The sequence below is a fragment of the Eriocheir sinensis genome, chromosome 38 (genome assembly GCF_024679095.1).
Source record: "Eriocheir sinensis breed Jianghai 21 chromosome 38, ASM2467909v1, whole genome shotgun sequence".
Lineage (NCBI taxonomy): Eukaryota > Metazoa > Arthropoda > Malacostraca > Decapoda > Varunidae > Eriocheir > Eriocheir sinensis.
Genome location: NC_066546.1, coordinates 12,860,894 through 12,880,893, shown reverse-complemented (window position 1 = coordinate 12,880,893; position 20,000 = coordinate 12,860,894). Strand labels below are relative to the sequence as shown.

At 42.0% G+C, this 20,000-nt stretch overlaps 1 protein-coding gene across 2 annotated transcripts in view; it reads left to right on the top strand.

The window, feature by feature from the left end:
• Nucleotides 1-20,000, top strand: part of LOC127008683 (BMP-binding endothelial regulator protein-like) — a 143,353-nt gene that overhangs the window by 907 nt on the left and 122,446 nt on the right. The gene's annotated exons all lie outside the window — the stretch shown is intronic.

The window sequence follows — 20,000 nt, the reverse complement described above, 5'->3', positions numbered from 1 at the left end:
TGCCGTCCTGAGCGTGCCGCCGCGCCGGGCTGTGGGAAGGGAGGCTGGGGCAGGACAGGCGCTGCTCTATGAGGCTTTCAAACTAACGTTAGCCGTCGGCGACGGCGAGCCCTGGCGGTGCCTATGTGCCGCGAGGCAGGGCTGGTGCAGACACGGGGAGGGAGAGGCAGGGCGTCGATTACTTGACATCTGAGTATGGCTCTCAAGGCTGGGGCTCCCACGGAACAGGCCGCTGTGCTGCGCTGCCAAGAAAACACTCCTTGCGCCGCCATGCGCCTCATGTATCTGTTACGGAAACAGCCCCGCCTCGCACAGCGGGACGCGCTCCTTCCTGGAATTCTCGTATAGTTACTGAAGCATCCTTTCCTCGCCCAGGGTAGCGCAGAGAAGCAGACAGGTAGGAAGGCGCGGCGCAGGTGTCACGGTTCACAGCTTAAGGTCGACGGTTTTTGCCCGGCGCATAACTGAGCTGCTCACGCCCTCCTGCACCGGAGAGAAGGAAGAAGCTGTCCTTACCACCTGGGAAGGAAGAGGGACGTGCCGGGGAAGCAGAGAGATGATAGGAGCATGTGCAAGGGGTAGGGGGGGGGGGGGCAGCGGGGCGGTCCTTCTCGCCCTCGCGCGTATATCAGCGTTGATAGATAGAGATATTAAAAACTCCCAGGTAATTATAGAGCCTGAAGCGAGGCCTGCGACGCGCGCTGATTACATGACCCACAACCACACTCCACCCACCCACCCCCCTTACACACACACACACACACACACACACACACACACACACACACGCTGATCCCTCCCCCTGTGAGAACCAAAATGATGGTCCAGTGTACCTCTGCCTAATAAGACTCTCTCTCTCTCTCTCTCTCTCTCTCTCTCTCTCTCTCTCTCTCTCTCTCTCTCTCTCTCTCTCTCTCTCTCTCTCTCACACACACACACACACACACACACACTATGAAATAATTGCACACGCGTTCGCCATAAAACAGCAAAAAATCATACAACGTCTCACACACAAAGTCAAGGCTACTCATTACCGTGTTTGTGTGTGTGTGTGTGTGTGTGTGTGTGTGTGTGTGTGTGTGTGTATGCGTGTGGTCCTTTCTATATATAAGCTTGCCAACAGCCTTTTGATATCAAGTGTGTGATTTTCTGCAACTACGAGACTGCTGGGGATGATAATTTTGGGTGTCCTCCGTGGGTGTGGGTGTGTATGTGTGTGTGTGTGTGTGTGTGTGTGTGTGTGTGTGTGTTAGCAACCTTATCATCATTACGTCAGTGGGTTTTTTTTTTCTCATTATTGTGTATGAAAATGCGTATGCCTAATTCCATCATCATTAAGCCTAGTTGTGTACATGTGTGTGTGTGTGTGTGCGTGTGTAATTATCTCCTTCACTAAAGGTAATCAACAATTAGGTCCAGCCAACGGAAGAGAGAGAGAGAGAGAGAGAGAGAGAGAGAGAGAGAGAGAGAGAGAGAGAGAGAGTCCGTAAGCGCCTAGGGGAAGGAGTGGCTACCAGGTGAGAATGTAAATTATCACATTCTGAAAAACAACATTGCTACCTGGTGTGAGAGAGAGAGAGAGAGAGAGAGAGAGAGAGAGAGAGAGAGAGAGAGAGAGAGAGAGAGAGAGAGAGAGAGAGAGAGAGAGAGAGAATCACTTGGAGGAGTGCACAGGTAAAAAGAAAACGAATCCTCGAGTTCAATTGCGTAACGAGAGCCGAGATTGAGAGGAAGAGCAGGTGAAGCAGTACCTGTAATTTGTAAACACCTGGGTACGGAGAGAGAGAGAGAGAGAGAGAGAGAGAGAGAGAGAGAGAGAGAGAGTCATTTCTATTCATTATTATTTACATCCTCATTCCACGTCTCTTGTTCAGTTAGTTATGAGGATATCAAGAGAGAGAGAGAGAGAGAGAGAGAGAGAGAGAGAGAGAGAGAGAGAGAAAACCCCCCCCCCCCCCCCCCACACACACACACACACACACACACACACACACACACACACACACACACACACACACACACACACACACACACACACATCCATTACCTTTCATTTTTATTCACCACCTCGCCCCCTTCCGTATGGCAAGCCTGGGGGACTCAACTTACTCAGGCATTCACAAACCATAAAGACCGGACTTATCTTGCATTCACGTCCTCTATAATAAAAACGCTTTACGACGGTGTTGGATCCTATAGAGAGAGAGTTACGATGGAGTAAATCCCGGACGCAGGTGTATGGATGGGTGTTTTTACCTGTGTGTGTGTGTGTGTGTGTGTGTGTGTGTGTGGTTGCAAGCTAAAACTTACTGATTAATGTTTGTTTTGTATGATTTGTGTTTTATTTTTTATCCAAGTGTATTTTAGAGGTATTAGTGTATTTTTTTCTGTCTCGTGTGTGTGTGTGTGTGTGTGTGTGTGTGTGTGTGTGTGTGTTTCAGTGCGTAGAGTTCATTGCAATCTATAGAGCAACCTTGTGTGGGCGTGTCAAGTGTCATGAGCCGTTGCATGTGTTTTCTGTCCATTTTGTGTTTGTTTGTGCGTTTGCCAGACTTCCCGGGTCAGTGTTTAGGTCTTTGGCTTCCATACAGCACGGGCGTATAATGGGGAAGGGCTGACCAGAGGGGGAGGGGGTGATTTCTTTTCTTTTTCTAGTGTATTAAAATTTTTCTATTGGTTGTAACGCTGTTTTTTTTTATTGTCATCTATACTTTGTTTTTATTTCTTTATTGGTTGTATTTATGCTCCTTATTGTTATTGGTGTTCTGTCCTACGAGTTTTTTTTTTACAAGAAAGGAGACGGCTCAAGGACAACAAAAAGTGCAGAAAAAAAGCTCGCTGTATTTTTTTATTTTTTTTTATTTTAGTTGACCATATTTTCATTTTTATTTCAATTTTATTTCAGGCGTTTGATGGGGAAGGGCTGGCTAAGGCGAGAGTATGATTTTTTTTTCCTTTTTTTCTAGTGTATTATATATATTTTTTTTCATTGATGGTATTTTATTGATGATTTTTATTATTATTATTGTTGTTGTGTTTGTTTCCATGGCATTTTATTTTTTTGGTGGGGGTAATCCAATTTACGTTTATCTGTAATCGACTGTATTTTAATTTTTACTTTATTTCATTCATCGACTCCATTTCTATTTATTTTATTTTATTTTTTGCATTACAGACTGAAGTAAATAACGTTTTTTTTTTCGTTTTTTCTTTTCTTTTCTCTGTAATCGACCATATTTTTCTCCTTTTTATTATTATTTCATTCATTTATATTTCTTTGTCTATATTTCTTTTATATTTACACATTTTTATTTATATTTCAATTTTTTTCATTCATTTATGCATCACAGACTCAAGCGTTGAATGTCTTTTTTCTATATTTTATCTTCTTATCCTCTGTAAAATGGACCATATTTTTCTCATTATTATTTGTGTTGCATTCATTTATACTTCTCTATGTTTATTTTTTCTTTTATTTCTACATTTTTATTTATAGTTCAATTTATTTCATTCATTTTTGCATCACAGACTCAAGCGTTGAATGTCTTTTTTCTATATTTTATCTTCTTATCCTCTGTAAAATGCACCATATTTTTCTCATTATTATTTGTGTTGCATTCATTTATACTTCTCTATGTTTATTTTTTCTTTTATTTCTACATTTTTATTTATAGTTCAATTTATTTCATTCATTTTTACATCACGAGTCATACATCAAACGTCTTTTTTTCTTCTTTTTCTCTTCATATCCTCTTTAAAGTCGACCATATTTTTCTTATTATTATTTTGTCTGAGTCATTTATATTTCTCTATGTGTATTTGTTCTTTTATTTCTCCATTTCTATTTTTAGTTCATTCATTTTTACATCACAGTCATACAATCATCGTCTTTTTTCTTCGTTTCTTTCTTCTTTTCGTCTGTAATATCGACCATATATTTATTTTTATTATTTTTTGTTTCATCCATTTATATTTCTGTGTATTTTTCTTATATTTCTACAATCATCGTCTTTTTTCTTCGTTTCTTTCTTCTTTTCGTCTCTGATATCGACCATATATTTCTTTTTATTATTTTTGTTTCATTCATTTATATTTCTGTGTATTTTTCTTATATTTCTACATATATATTTTAAGTTCATTCATTTTTATATCACAGTCATACAATCATCGTCTTTTTTCTTCTTTTGTTTCTTCTTTTCGTCTGTAATATCGACCATATATTTCTTTTTATTATTTTTGTTTCATTCATTTATATTTCTGTGTATTTTTTCTTATATTTCTACATTTATATTTTTAGTTCATTCATTTTTACATCACAGTCATACAATCATCATCTTTTTTCTTCTTTTCTTTCTTCTTTTCGTCTCTGATATCGACCATATATTTATTTTTTGTTATTTTTGTTTCATTCATTTATATTTCTGTGTATTTTTCTTATATTTCTACATTTATATTTTAAGTCCATTCATTTTTACATCACAGTCATACAATCATTTTTTCTTTTCTTTCTTCTTTTTTTTCTTACCCGCTTGTCGTCATGTGGTATTTATCTTCATAATTGGCAAGGACATGTTGATTCATTTACTTCTGTCTGTTGTTGTTACTCCTTTTTTTTCTGCTTGTTGTTGCTGCATTCTGGACCCCTAAAAAAAATGACATAGTTTCCCGTTTCGTCACCAGGAATTCCACACTCGAATGTTGCATGTGTGTGTGTGTGTGTGTGTGTGTGTGTGTGTGTGTGTGTGTGTGTGTCTGTGCGTCGCTTTTGTGCTTTCTTAATTAGCACAGCTGTTTTCTTTCTCTCATATGGTATTCAACTCGGGTACGTGTAAGGTTTTCTTGTTTTTCTTTTTTTCTTGTTTTTCTTTTGTTTTCTTTTTAAGTTCATCATACTTTTAAATATGCACCTTTTTTGGGGGGGTTTTGTATTATCTGTATGTTAGTTTGTTTGTTCTTAGGTTGTTCGGTTGTTAGGTTAGGTTGGTGGAGGGAGGGAATTTAGTGTGTGTGTGTGTGTGTGTGTGTGTGTGTGTGTGTGTGTGTGTGTGTGTGTGTGCAAGAATGTCACCTACACACACACACACACACACACACACACACACACACACACACACACACACACACACACACACACACACACACACTCACACACAAACACAAACACGCAAAACAAACAAAAAAAGAAAGAAAAAAAGATGGAAATAGAAAACAAGTGACACAGACAGACAGACAGACAGACCCGGACTCAGCTTCATTACCTCCTCCTCCTCCTCCTCCTCCACCTCCTCCTCCTCCTCCACTATCTAATGTCTCTTCTCTCATTCTTCACTCTTCCCTCTCCTCCCTTCCTTCTCCTCTCTCATCCTCTCTTCCTTTCTATCTTTCCTTCATTTTTCTTTTTATCCCCATGTTCCATCTTTCTCCTTTCCTTCTCATTTCTCCTTTTTTCTTTCGCTCTCTTCATCTCCCTCTTTCTTCCACTCATTTTCTCATTCTCTCATCTCGTCTATTTTCCCTTCTTCACTCCATCTTCTTTTTGTCTCACTCTGATATTCCCTTCCTTCATTTCCCTTCCTTTTCTTTTATCTTCCTTTCCACGTCTTTATCCTATCCTCTCTTATACCTTCATCTCTATTCTCTCCTCTCTATTTCTTCCCTTCATTTCCCTCTTTTCCTTCCCATCCCTTCTTTCTTTTATCCCCCTTTTATCTTTTTTTCTATGCATTCATTCTCCTTCATTCCTCCTCCTTTCTCTTCTTCTATACCCTCCCTTCCCACCTGTTATGCTCAATCTCCCTTCTTCTCCGTACCATTATTCTCTCTCCCTTTCTCCCTTCTTTGCAATCCCTCTCTCTCCTTCCCCCTTCGCAGAGTAGATTCTTCTATTCCTTTGTTTTCTTTCTCCCATTATCTTTCACTATCACTCTTCTTCCCTCCTTCCCTCCGTTAGTGCCTCTCTCACCCTCTCCACCCATCCTCCTCGCTCCCTTTCTCCCTCCCTCTCAATCCCTCTCGCCCCCTCCCCCTCCGTTGCAGTCATTACAAGCTGTTTGCCCCGCTCGTTAAGGTTCCAAAGTAATTTAAAGGCCGACTCAGCAAACGCCTTTTTCTCTGCCCCTCTCCCTCCCTCCTTCCCTCCCTTCCCTTTCTTTCTTTTTTCTCTCCGCCCTATCTCTCCCTTCATCCGTTTCCCTTCTTCCTTATCTCCTGCATCTTCCTTCGCCCTCCTTTCCCGTTCTGTTTTGCCTCTCTCTCCTATCCCTCCCTCCCTTACTTGCGCTTTATTCCGTATCTCCATCGTCTCCCTTCTCTCCCCTTCTTTCTTCTCTTTCCCCTCCTATCCCTCCCTCCCTCCATTCCTATCTTCTTTTCCTTCTCTATCTCCATCCGTGTCTCTCATTTAATTCATCTGTGTAACAATTCCTTTGGCTCGTTTTCTTTTTTCTTCTTCTTCTTTTTTTCTTCTCCTTCCTTTGTTTTCATACGTCTCCTTTTTCATCAGTTAGCCCCTTCAAGATTACCTCCCTCTCTCCTCTCCTTTCTCTTTTCTTCATTCTCCTTTCTCTTCTGCCTCATTTAACTCTTTACTTTCGCTTTTCTGTCTTTCTCGCGTCCGTATTTCTCTTATTTCTTTTCTTATCTAACTTCATCATTTTATCCTATTCCTTCCCTCCCTCCCTCCAACTCTTACATCCTCCCACCCTCTCTCTGGTTCCTCTCCCTCCTCCTCCTCTTGCTTATACCTCCCTCTTCACTCCCTCACTCCTATCCCTATTCTCCTTCCTCCACACTTTCCCTCCTATCTCCCATTTACTCCTGTAGCTCCCTATCTTTCTATTCTCTCTCTTCCCCATTCGTCCACAACCTTTCTTCCCATCATTTTCCTTCTTCTCTCATCCTCTCTTCCTCATCCCATGTCTCCTTCCTCCCTCCCTCGTCTTCTCTCTTTCTCCTTCTCCCTTCCTCTTTCCTCTCCCTCCCCCTCTCCTTCCAATCACCTTTCATCTTTGTCTGTTCCTCCTCCCAACCACTTCCCTCCCCCTTCTCCTCCTCCTCCTCCTCCTCTTCACTCTTTCTCGCCTTCTTTTCATCGGCTTTTATGAGGAAGTCAAGCAAATTTAAGCTTCATTTATCATTAGCATCTACCCCCAATTTCGAGCCCCGTGTCGTAAGGGCGAGTTTCCTAGGCGATAACATGCGAGAGTGACCCTTATAGCACCCAGGGCCGCGAGGTCTGAAGGGTGATTCCGCTGCTCTTTTAAGCGACGGGAGTATTATTGTTAAACTGGAGGAGGAGAGGAGGAGGAGGAGGAGGGTGGAGAGAGAATCGGTTTGTAGGAAGGAGTGGTGGTGGTGGAGGAGTAGGTGGAGGAGGAGGAGGAGGGATAAGGAAGCAGGATGTGGAGGGAAGAGGAGGAGGGTCATAAAGGAGGAGGAGGAGGAGGAGGAGGTGAAGCGTTAAGGGAGAAGAAGGAGAGTGGAATGAAAGAAGGTGAAGAGGGGGAGTGGTGTAAGGGAGGAGGAGGAGGAGGAGGAGGAGGAGGAGGAGGAGGAGGAGGAGGATAGTGAAGAGAAAAAGTTAAAGGGGGTGAGTAGTATTGAGTTTACGCAGGACGAGGAAGAGGAGGAGGAGGAAGAGGAGGAGGAGGAGGAGGAAAAGAATAGGATATGGATTGTGATATGGAGAGGGTGGAGATTAAAAACAAGAGGAGGAAGAGAAGACAGAAGCCTGGAGGAATAGGAGAAAGGAGAAGAAGAAGAAGAAGAAGGAGGAGGAAGAAGAGGAGGAGGAGGAGAGGTGTAGTGCTCATCTTAATTTCTACCTTCTTACCTGTTCTGAATGATTCTAAAGCAGCGATATTCTGTTTGGAAGCGAGGAAGGCGGGTAAAGAGGAGGAGGAGGAGGAGGAGGAGGGAAAGGTGAGAATTTGAAGGAGATAAGGAGAGTCGTGAGGAGGGAAAGGAGAGCAAGGAACGTGAGAGAGAGAGAGAGAGAGAGAGAGAGAGAGAGAGAGAGAGAGAGAGAGAGAGAGAGAGAGAGAGAGAGAGAGAGAGAGAGAGAGAGAGAGAGAGAGAGAGAGGTGAACGAGAAATGAAAAATAAAGATAAAAAGAGAAAGGAGAAAGGGAACGGGAATGAGAAAAGAGGCAGAGAAAGACATGAAAGTGGGTAGACGGGAGATGAAAGAAGGAAGGGAGGGAGAAAGGGAGGGAAGAGTAAAAGTGATGAAAGGAGAGAGAAACAAATGAGAAGATGAAAATAGTCTGTCACATTATTGGGTCTTATTGCATGAAAGATTGAAAGGACGAGAGGGATAGACTAGACGGAAGAGGAGGAAAGGTTAGAGGAGAGAATGGAAGAAAGAAGGATTAGATAACGCAAGGAAGAGCAACGTTAGGATGTGATGAAGGGGAAACGGGGAAGCAACAAAAATGAGGGAGGGATGACTTGGATGAATGAGAGGGAAGGGTAGAGATGGAAAAGGAGGTGATGGATGGAGATGAAGAAGGGGAAGAAGATAATGAACACGCGGTTAAAATGATAGAGAGTTGAGGAAGTAAACATGGGATAGAAAATGGGCCGAGTAGAAAGTAGGGAAGTGTGGGCTGGAGAGTAATATATAAAAGGATATCAAGAAGGAAGTAGATTTTTTTTAGTGAAGAGAAACGGATGAGACATAAAAAAGTATTACTAAAGAAGGATTGAAGAAGGAAATGGAAATAATGGAAAGGTAGATAAAAAGTATAGGAAAGGGAATAGAAAAGGGACAAACCACAATGCACGAAGTAGGAAAAAAGTAAGAAAATAGAGAAAGAAAATTAAAAAAAAAGGACATAGGGGTAAAGAGGAGTTTTAGAAGAGGTTTTTAAAAGATAGGGAAGAGAAAGCAGACAGAAAAAAAAACAATAGAAGCAAAAATACTAATGAGAAAAAGTGAAGGAAAAGATAGAGAAGAGGCTGAAGAAGAAGAGGAAGAAAGAGCGGAGGAGGAAAGGAAGCATAAATGGAGGAATAATTAGTGGAAGGGGGGGAAGGGGAGAGTTAAAAAGATCAATTGAATGAAAAATTAGGGGGTATGGAGGGAGGGTGAGCAGGGAGAAAAGACGGGTAGAAGAAGGAAAAGGGGAGTGATAAGAAGGGGAGGTAGAAAATAGAAGCAATAGAAGGAAATGGAGGGGATAGAAGAAGGAAAAATAAAGTGATAAAAGGTTAAAGAAGGAAAGGAAAAGAAATGGAAAGACATAAAATAAAATAAAAAGAGAAATAGGGGAGGATGGAAATGGAAGCAATAGAGGGAAATGGAGGGGATAGAAGAAGGAAAAATAAAGTGATAAAAGGTTAAAGAAAGAAAGAGAAGGAATGGAAAGATATAGAAGAAAATAAAATGAGGAAAGGGGAGTGATAAGTAGGGGAGGTAGAAAATAGAAGCAATAGAGGGAAATGGAGGGGATAGAAAAAGGAAAAATAAAGTGATAAATGGTTAGAGAAGGAAAGGGAAAGAAATGGAAAGATATAAAAGAGAATAAAAGAGAGGGAAACGAGGAAAAGATAAAGATTGAAACAGACAAAAAAAAGAGTGGTTTCCAAAGTGAGGCAAAGAAGGAACTAAACAAGAAAGGGGAAGCAAATACAAAAGAGAGAAAAATGTAGAAGATAAGGAAGAGGGGAAGAGAGGAAGGGATAAAGATACCAGTAGAAGAAAGATAATGAAGGGGTTTGTGTGGGAAGATGAGGGAGAGGTGATGGGGGGAGGGGGAGGGGGGAGAAGGGAAGAAGGGGAAGGTAATAAGGAGCTAGCAGGTGAAGAGGGGAAGGGGCAAAGGGGGGGAAGGGGAGGGAAAAGTAATATGGAGTTAGCAGTGTGTGTGTGTGTGTGTGTGTGTGTGTGTGTGTGTGTGTGTGTGTGTGTGTGTGTACGTGTGTGTGTGTGCGTGTGTGTTTCAGATACGCCCGTGAGGCAAAGACATGCGCGTGGGAACAGTTTGTGTCTCTTCTTCCTCCTCCTCCTCCTCCTCCTCCTCCTCCTCCTCCTCCTCCTCCTCCTCCTCCTTCTCTTGTGCGTACGTGACGGTATCCGATCGATTTTAATGAGTGTGTGAATCTGTGTGTGTGTGTGTGTGTGTGTGTGTGTGTGTGTGTGTGTGTGTGTGTGTGTAGGTGAGCTTCATGTTGCCTCCCAGGTGACCGACAGGTAGAAGAGGCCCTTGTGACGGACGATTTTCTCTCTCTCTCTCTCTCTCTCTCTCTCTCTCTCTCTCTCTCTCTCTCTCTCTCTCTCTCTCTCTCTCTCATGGTGTGTCTCCTCATAAAAAAATCACATCTTACGTCCAGGTGCGTCCGATGCTTATCCAGGTAGTGTGGGCAGGTGCAGTACTCTGATGGAGGAGAGGGGGGAGGGGGTAAGGGGGGAGAGGTGGAGGGAGGGGCGGAGGAGATGGAGGAAGGTTATGATCTTGGGTGGATTCTTGCTCCTTATTCATCTCCCTCCTCCTCCTCTTCTTCTTCCTCTTCCTTCCTCCTCCTCGTCCTCCTCCTCCTCCTCCTCCTTGATTGAGTGCATTAATAATTTAGTATGTTGGTCCGTCCTACTTTTTTTTCCTCCTTGCTTTTTTTTTTTTACTTCTTTTATTCATGAATGCATATATGAATGTGTTTACGTATATATACTCTTCTTGTATCTCTGTCTGTCGCGTCAGGGTATATTTGTGTCTCCTTTAATTGTGTCTTATTATTTAGCGCGTCTATGTATGTATTTATGTATGTTGGGAAGTTGTTTGCGAGTCTTGAATATGTATGTGTCTTGTGGTATGTGTGCGTATGTGTGTGTGTTTGTATGTTCATGTGCGTCTTTGTGCTTGCGTATATTCGTATTTGTGTGTGTATCTGTCGTGATGTGTAAAGTAGTTGTGTGTGTGTGTGTGTGTGTGTGTGTGTGTGTGTGTGTGTGTGTGTGTGTGTATGATAAGTCAGTCACAGCGATAACCAGGTTGCGTAAAGGAAGGAGTAAATGAGTCACTATCCCACGTGACTCACCTTCCGTTACTCACTCACTCACACACTCACTCTCAATAACACACTTTGGTTCTCACACAGTCACCCTCTCACTTACTCACTCAACACTCACTCTTAATACACTCACACTCACTTTTGATAACACACACACACTGGCTCTCACTCACTAACTCACCCTCTCATTCATTCACTCACTCACTCATTCACTCACTCACTCATCACCACGTAAAACAAGGTAAAGAAAACAAAAACAAACCTTGAAACGAGCGTGTATGTGTGTGTGTGTGTGTGTGTGTGTGTGTGTGTGTGTGTGTGTGTGTGTGTGTGTGTGTTTCTCAGACCAAGACATTTGACCAGATTATGAAGTCACCTCAGCTTTGGCAGGGAGGCGGGGGGGGAGGGGGAGAGAAGGGGGGAGTGTGGGAAAGTTCTCTAAGGCAAGGAAGGGGTACCGGGAGGAGTAAGAAGGGAAGGGGAGAGAGGAGGAAAGGGGAGGAGTAGAGATGAAAGGGGAGGGAAGGTGAAGGGAAGGGTTGAAGAGTATAAAGGGAGGGGGAGGGAGAAGGGTAATTAAAGGGGCGTGAAGGAATGGGTAATGGAAGGGATTAGAGGTAAGGGGAGATGATTGGGGAGGCGAGGTAACGGAATGGTTGATTACTTTGTTAGGGAGAAGGAGGAGCAGGAGGAGGAAGAGAAGGAGGAGGAGGAGGACATGTGGGTAATGGGACAGATAGAAGTAAGGGGAGAGCGTGGGAATAGGTAAGGATTAGAAAGGTTGGGGAAGGGAAGGGAAGGGAAGGGAAGGGAAGGGAAGAGAAGGGAAGGGAAGGGAAGGGATGGGAAGGGAAGGGAAGGGAAGGGAAGGGAAGGGAAGGGAAGGGAAAGGAAGGGAAGGGAAAGAGTAACGAGTTTGTCAGAGGAGAATAAATAGGTTGAGAAACCGAAGAGAAAACGTCGGTAAAGGAATAGAAAGGAACAGTAATGGGAGAAAATGAACACTTGGGTAAATGAGTAAAGGATAGGTTGAGTTATTTATTAAGGAAGATAAAGGAAAGGCAAAGGCAAGGAATGGGTCGTTAGGGTATGGGTATTGGAAGGGATTAAGGGTACAGACTAGGTAAGGGAAGGAGTGATAAGGTAAGACGAAGGTAAGGTTAGAGTGAGGAAGGTAAGGAAGAGGTAGCGAGCTGTCTTCACCTGTCTCGCTACTTCCTGGATACCTGTCATTAACCTGAGAGAGAGAGAGAGAGAGAGAGAGAGAGAGAGAGAGAGAGAGAGAGAGAGAGAGAGAGAGAGAGAGAGAGAGAGAGAGAGAGAGAGAGAGAGAGAGAGAGAGAGAATGTTTAAACTCCAGTCCACTTCTACATAATTTTTGTCTATCTATCCATCTATCTACCTCCCTCCCTCTCTCCCTCCCTTTCTACCTACCTACCTACCTACCTACCTACCTCCCTATCTTCCTACTTCTCTACCTTGTTTATGTACCTGTATGTCAATCTTCCTGTCTATCAATTATTCATGTATGTATGTATGTTTGTATGTTGGAATGCATCTAACTCTATTTACTGACCTATCCATCACTCATTTACACACACACACACACACACACACACACACACACACACACACACACACACACACACACACACATACACACAAGGAAATGACCGTTTTTAGCGCATGGAATAAAAAAAAAAAGAGAACCGGCCACTTGATCGTGATAAGAAACCATAACGAAGGAGATGAGGCCCTTGTGTGTGTGTGTGTGTGTGTGTGTGTGTGTGTGTGTGTGTGTGTGTGTGTGTGTGTGTGTGTGTGAAAGGAGTGTGTGATAGTGAGAGAGTTGTATTTGTAGAGAGAGAGAGAGAGAGAGAGAGAGAGAGAGAGAGAGAGAGAGAGAGAGAGAGAGATTAAAAAAACTTATGTGGGAGGCTGTGAGGAAGGCCAAGGATGGAGAAGAAGAAGAAGGAAGAAGAAGACGAAGAAGGAGGAGGAGGAGGAAGAGGAGGAGGAGGGGTGCAGATGAGGTATGTTTGGGCATCTTGAGTGCGAGGCGAGGTGAGGAGAGGAGGGTGATGAAGTGTGGGGAATTTTGGGGGGAGGCGAGGGAGGGGGGAGGTGATGAAGGGGTGAAAGGGGGGGGTGGAGGGGGAGGGGAAGGGGTGACTGTAGTGTTGCTAGGTGGAGGGAGTTTATAGGTCGAGGAGGGAGAGAGGGATGGAGGGATTGAGGGAGGGAGGGAGAAGGAGTGAGGGAGGGAGAGAGGGAGGGAAAGGGAGACATGTTGTACTCACGTGTCCCTTATGGTGTGTGTGTGTGTGTGTGTGGAGAGAGAGAGAGAGAGCAATGTACTCCTCACGTGTTTTATGGGGTGTGGTGTGATGTGATGTGTGTGTGTGTGTGTGTGTGTGTGTGTGTGTGTGTGTGTGTGTGTGTGTGTGTGTGTGTGTGTGTGTGTGTGTGTGTGTGTGTGTGTGTGTGTGTGTGTGTGGTCAAGGATGGCACTTGCAGTGATATATTTGTGCCAAGTGGGTGGCACACACACACACACACACACACCTGCCTTTGCCAATCGAGCGATACGCATTATTTATAAGAATTTTGCCCAATTAACGTGGATGATCCGTATTCTGTGTGTGTGTGTGTGTGTGTGTGTGTGTGTGTGTGTGTGTGTGTGTGTGTGTGTGTGTGTGACCCTAATATCCACCTTAATCTCGGTATTTCTCTACACAACTCAATCCTCTCGCCGCGTTGCCTGAAACGTTTAAACACTGTATCTTGGAGTGTGATTCTTCCTTCTTCCTTTGTCGTCCTCTGTGTCCTTGTTGCTTCTTTGTGTTTGCTTATTTGCTCTGGTTCTTTTGGTTGCCACTTACATGCTTTGATTTTTCCCTTTGTTATCGTTTTCCAGTTTTTTTTTTTTCCTCTTTTCAATCTTTTTTCATCTTCATTTTTATTTTTTTTATTTATGTCACTTTCATATTTTTGTACTACTTTTACATATTGCTATTTTCCAGTCGTTTTTATATATATTTTTTTTCTTTTTTCATCTCTATTTATTGTTGTTTTTGATCGCTAACCTTCACATTTGCATTTCTCTATAAAACATTCCTCCCTTGTTATTTTTTTTCTTTCTCCTCTTGTTTATTTTCTCTTTTCTTTCTCATTCTGGATCTCCTGTTTTCCTTCCTTCCTTTATTCATAGGTTCAAGGACCAAATATTTTCTTTCTTTGTTTGTTTGAATGAAGAGATTTTTTTAGATAATTTTTTTATGTTTTCTTGCCGCCCAAACCCGTTCTCTGCAGAGAGTGATAAGTAGGATATTCAGATATAATAATGTTTGTAGTAGGTGTGGCGGAGGTGATGGTAGTAGTAGTAGTAGTAGTAGTAGTAGGAGTAGGAGGAGGAGGAGAAGGAGGAGGAGGAGGAGGAGTTGTGACAGTAGTATTTGTTTTTGCTCCTGTCCTTGTAGTAGTAGTAGTAGTAGTAGTAGTAGTAGTAGTAGTAGTAAAAGTAGCAGTAACAACAAAAGCAGTAGTAGTAGTAGTAGTAGCAGTAGTAGTAGTAGTAGTAAGTGCTGTTATTGTTGTTGTCCTCAAATTAAGCCTCAACCCAAGTATGAAAAAAGCCGAGTACTCTATCATGTTTTCAAGCCTCTCACAAAGACCGAACACAACTCGACCCTCTCCATCCACCACTTGAGGCCGCGAGGAGCCACACACTCGGGGATCAGCGCAAAGCCTCTCGTTGCCCTTCCCGCGTTTATTGGCGACCCGCGACACTCTGACACTGACCCAAATGCCTTTAAGGGGGCCAAGCTCGTGCCTGACATGCCGCACGCGTTCCCTTGGTCTAGTGTGCCTGTGCGGGTGTGAGGTAGACATATGGATGCGTAAAAATCGAGCAACAGAAAACATAAAAATAAGAGTGGAATGAAAAACAGAATAAGTGAGTAGGAATTAAACAGTAGCAAAAATAGGTGTAGGATATAGATTAGAACTGAAATAATAGAAAAATGAATGATTAAGAGAATAAGAGTAAGAAATAAACAATAGAAAAATAAAGATAGGGTGAAATAGAAAGCAGAAACACTCGAAGAAATAAGAGATAATTAAAAAAAAGTAAGACTAAAAATTAAACAATAGAAATAAATAGAAATAAGATAAAGGATAAAATATAAACGATAGAAAAAATGTTATAGAATTAGAATTTAGATTAGACTTAAACCACAGAGAAAAAAAATAGGATAGAATAGAAAACAAACAAAAAATGCAATAGAAAGAGTGTAAGTGATGTAAGAAGTAAATAAAAAAAATAAAAAAAAGAAAAAAAATAAACTGAATAAATTAGCAAACAATAAGAATATAAAAAAAAATGTAAGAGTGAAAAAGCAAGAAAATTAAGGTATAGAAAAAAGAAAAAAAAAACAGAAATAGGATAACACAGGAAACAAAAAGCAGGAAAAAAAGGTAAGTTACGTATATTTAAATGACAAGGCGGTAAGCGGAGAAAGAGAGAGTGTGTGTAAATGTCCTCGATTGTGTCTCGTGTGTCTTGGGGCGTGAGGAAGTGTACAGGACTTAAGGAACCAAAGAAAAAAGGAAAGTTAGAAGTGTATGGAACTCCGAGACACTTTGAGGTACTTTGGAGTCTCCTGTATACAAAACCTCATACTATTTGGTGACTTTACAATAATAGTAGTAGTAGTAGTAGTAGTAGTAGTAGTAGTAGTAGTTGTAGTAGTAGTAGTAAAATAAACATGGGTGGAGGTATCATTTATGTAGTAGAAAAAAAGAAAAAAAAAGTAGTAGTAGTAGTAGTAGTAGTAGTAGTAGTAGTAGTAGTAGTAGTGGTCGTAGCAGTAGTAGTAGTAATAGTTGTAGGAGGAAGAATGAGAAAAGGAAAAGTAAACAGTGGTGGTGGTGATGATAATGAAGAAGAATGGAAGGATGATGATGATGATGATGATGATGATGATGATGATGATGATGATGATGTTGATGGAGGAGGAGGAGGAGAGGAGGAAGGGAGTGGAGAAAGGAATGCATCTTTAAGAGTTCACTGACATCGGTAATCAAAGAATGAGTGAATAGAATGTGAAGAATGATGCGGAGGAAAAAATATATATACTTACTGATAAGGATAAACGAAAGGGATACTTAAAAAAAAAATCTCGACTGAGGAAGAGGAGAAGGAGGAGAAGGACGAGGAGGAGGAAAAGGAAGAAGAAGAAGAGCAACGATGATGGAAAAGAAAAACATAGGCACCAATAATAACAATAAGAGTAGCGAAAGAAAGCAGAGAAAACACAAGCTGAAATAACAAAAACAGTAGAGAAGTATAAGTAGCAGCCGTAGTAGTAATAGTAGAAGTAGTAGTTGTAGAAGTATTAGCAAGCAGCAACTATTAGCCAGACTCTCCCTCCGTCTCCCCGCCACCAGCTGTCCCTTGGGCCATCCCTCCCCTCACCCTTATCTGATTTATTGACGAGCCGCTGTTTATCCTGAAGGCCCGCCCTCACACCTGCCTCTGTCCATCCCCTGCCAGAGGACGCGGCATAAGAACGCTGGGAGTCTGCAAGAGGCCGGCAGAACTGTAAACGGCAGCTCCCGTAAACCTAACCCCACCTAACATCACTACCTATGAATTTATCTAATCTACCCACCTACCTACGTTACCCACCTACCCACCTACGCTCCCTTCCTGTCCGTCATGACCCCCCTGTTTTGTTCAGCTTGATTGCTTGTTAGTTTGTCTGGATTTTTTTTTTTTATTTTTTTTTTTTAGGTTCGTTTGTGTTTGTGGGAGGGAGGTGGGGAGGTATGTGTGAGTAGGGGTGTTTTGTGTGTGTGTGTGTGTGTGTGTGTGTGGCCTCTTGTTTGTCTCTCTCTCTCTCTCTCTCTCTCTCTCTCTCTCTCTCTCTCTCTCTGTTTTCTCTTAATTTCGTTTTGTTTACATAATCCTCTCTGTGACTCCCTGTTTGTCTTTCCATTATATGTGTTTTTTCTGTTTTTCTCTTCTCGCTCCTCTCCACCTGTTTGTCATATCGGATGAATTATGTTTGTTTTGTTGCTTCTTTTGTTTTCTTCGTGTTTTCTTTTTCTTTTTCTCTCTGCTTCCCTCTTTGTTTAATTCTCTCTATCTACTCTATTTATCGGCTTTTGTTCATGTCTTATTTTCGTTAATCTCTGCTTTCCTCTTTGTTTGATTCTCTCTATTTTCTCTTTTTCTCAGATTTTATTCATGTCTTATTTTCGTTAATCTCTCTGCTTTCCTCTCTGTTTAATTCTCTCTGTCTTCTCTATTTCTCACCTTTTATTCATGTTTTCTTTTCGTTCATCTCTCTGCTTTCCTCTTTGTCCTTCTTTCTCTATTTTCTTTATATTTTTTCAACCTTCTTCACTTCTCTTTCCCACATCGTCCTCGTGTATCTGTACCTATTTTCCTTCCTGTGTCCTCTGCATCTTTTTTTTTCCTGATTCTGTCTTTGTCTTTATTTACCAACGTCCCATTTTCTTTTCTTTTTTAGGGGGGGGGGGTGAGGGAGAGAGAATTCTTTTTTTTTTTTTTTTTTTTTTTTTTACTGTTTTCTTTCTATGTCAATTTCTGTGTCTCCTTCAGCCATTACTTTTCCTTTCATTCGCATCTATCTTTGTCCTTGTGTACCTGCCTTTCTCTCTCTCTCTCTCTCTCTCTCTCTCTCTCTCTCTCTCTCTCTTTGTTTCTGTCCGTATATATGCTTTTCTTAGCCTGTCTATTTACGTTTATGTCTTAAGTGTCTGTCTGTTTCCACGTCTTTGTTTCTCAGCCCCAAAATTAGTCGCCCTCGGTGCTGCTTTTTCTGTCTGTCTGTTTGTTTGTCTGTGTCATGTCTGTCTCCGTCTTTCCATTCACACAGATGACGCTTCCTTCCGTTTTCTTTGTTCCTTATCACTAAATATAGGGTAGGTCTCTCTCTCTCTCTCTCTCTCTCTCTCTCTCTCTCTCTCTCTCTCTCTCTCTCTCTCTCTCTCTCTCTCTGATTCACCCCTCTTCCCTCTCCCCCTCTCCCTTCTCCTCCCTTCCCCCTCCTGCCCCCTCCCTTCCCCATCCATCATCGGCCGGCACCCCGGGAGTGGATATAACAGTCATCTTCTAACACACTGAAAACACACATGCGAGATTACGATACAGAACAAACAGCGAAGACAAGGAGAGCAGGACGCGGCTGGAGGGGGGAGAGAGAGAGAGAGAGAGAGAGAGGGGGGGGGGACTCACGGAAGAAAGGGAAGAAATGAGATGAAGGATAGATTTAAAGAACGAAAGAAGGAGGAGAGACAAAGAAAGGGAGAGAGAGACGACACACACACACACACACACGCACGCACTCAAGGACAGGGAGTATGGTCGACTATAAATATGAAGGGCAAAAAAAAAGAAAGACAGTATTAAAGACCTCCTAGGAATGCCAACAAGACCTGATATAATCTACCTGTCATTATTAGCAGGTGTAAACAGGTGTTCCCTTGATAACATACCCCCCCTCCCCCCTCCCCCCGCCTCCCTCTTCCCCCCTCCCTCCCTCCCCCCCTTATCTCACCTGTCCCATCTCAAAGCGTCACCTTCCTTTCTTTCCTTTTTTTTCTTTCTTTTGTTTTTGTGTTTTTCCTTTCGTTTGTCCCCATATTCTCTCTCTCTCTCTCTCTCTCTCTCTCTCTCTCTCTCTCTCTCTCTCTCTCTCTCTCTCTCTCTCTCTCTCTCTATCTCTCTCTATCTCTCTCTCTCTCTCTCTCTCTCTCTCTCTCTCTCTCTCTCTCTTCCTCTCTCTCTCTCTTCTCTCTCTCTCTCTCTTCCTGATTCCCGATAGATATCTACTCCAATACCTTTCTGATTACCTATAAATATCTAACTAATCAGACGTGTATCTATCGCTGTATCAAGGTAAGGCAATTGAAGCTATCTATTACGAAGCAGGTTTTCTGGGCCCTCTGGAGATTGACAAAGCGATTAAGTCTCTATTAAAAGTTTAAGTAGATAATCACGCGTAGGAATCTGAACCTGTAATTGTATCCATCAGGCGCATGAAAGGTGGATTGAAGTCTTTTGATAAGGGGATTGGAGTCCACTGATAGGAGTTGCATCTATTAGCACGCCTGTCTTGAAAGTGGCACTGAGTAGATAAAAAGGTAGATAGGTTGTAATATATATCAATAGGGGTAAGGTAGAAGAACGCAGTACACGGGTCACTCAGGTATTAAACGAGTAATTAGTCTTTGTTAATACCTGTACTAAGGGTTATTATCTGTATTTCCTGCTATGTTTCTTGTTATTTTCTTTGTCTATTCTCTCTCTCTCTCTCTCTCTCTCTCTCTCTCTCTCTCTCTCTCTCTCTCTCTCTCTCTCTCTCTCTCTCTCTCTCTCTCTCTCTCTCTCTCTCTGTCACAGTTTTTTTCGTATTTTTTTCACATTTTATCGAATTTCCTTCAATATTTAAGTTGTTATGCTTCTGTTTTTGTGTCTTTGTATTATTTTATTTTTGTTTATTTTTTGCTTTTTATCTTGCGCTTTCAATGTTCTCTTTCTTCTTTTCTTTGTATATATATTCTGCTGTTTTATCGCCATTTTTGTCTAACCCTCTTATTCTCTCCTTCCTTGCTCCTCAATTCTTCTCTTTTTCCTCATTTATTTTATCTGTTATCGTGTATTTCAAGGTATTTCTATTTTTACCTTTTATCGCTTTTCCATTTCCTCTGATTCGTTTTTCTTCATTCCTTAGTTTTATTCTTATTTGTTACCTCACATTCATTTCCTTAATATTCTTTCTTTTTTCATTTCCTTCCTGTGTCTGTTTTCATTTCATTCTCCTTTCCACCGCTCTCTTTACCCCCTTTCTTACCTCCTTCATTCTTTCATTCATTTCCTTAATATTCTTTCTATCTTCCATTTCCTTCCTGTGTCTGTTTTCCTTTCATTTTCCTGTCTACCGCTCTCTTTACCCCCTTTC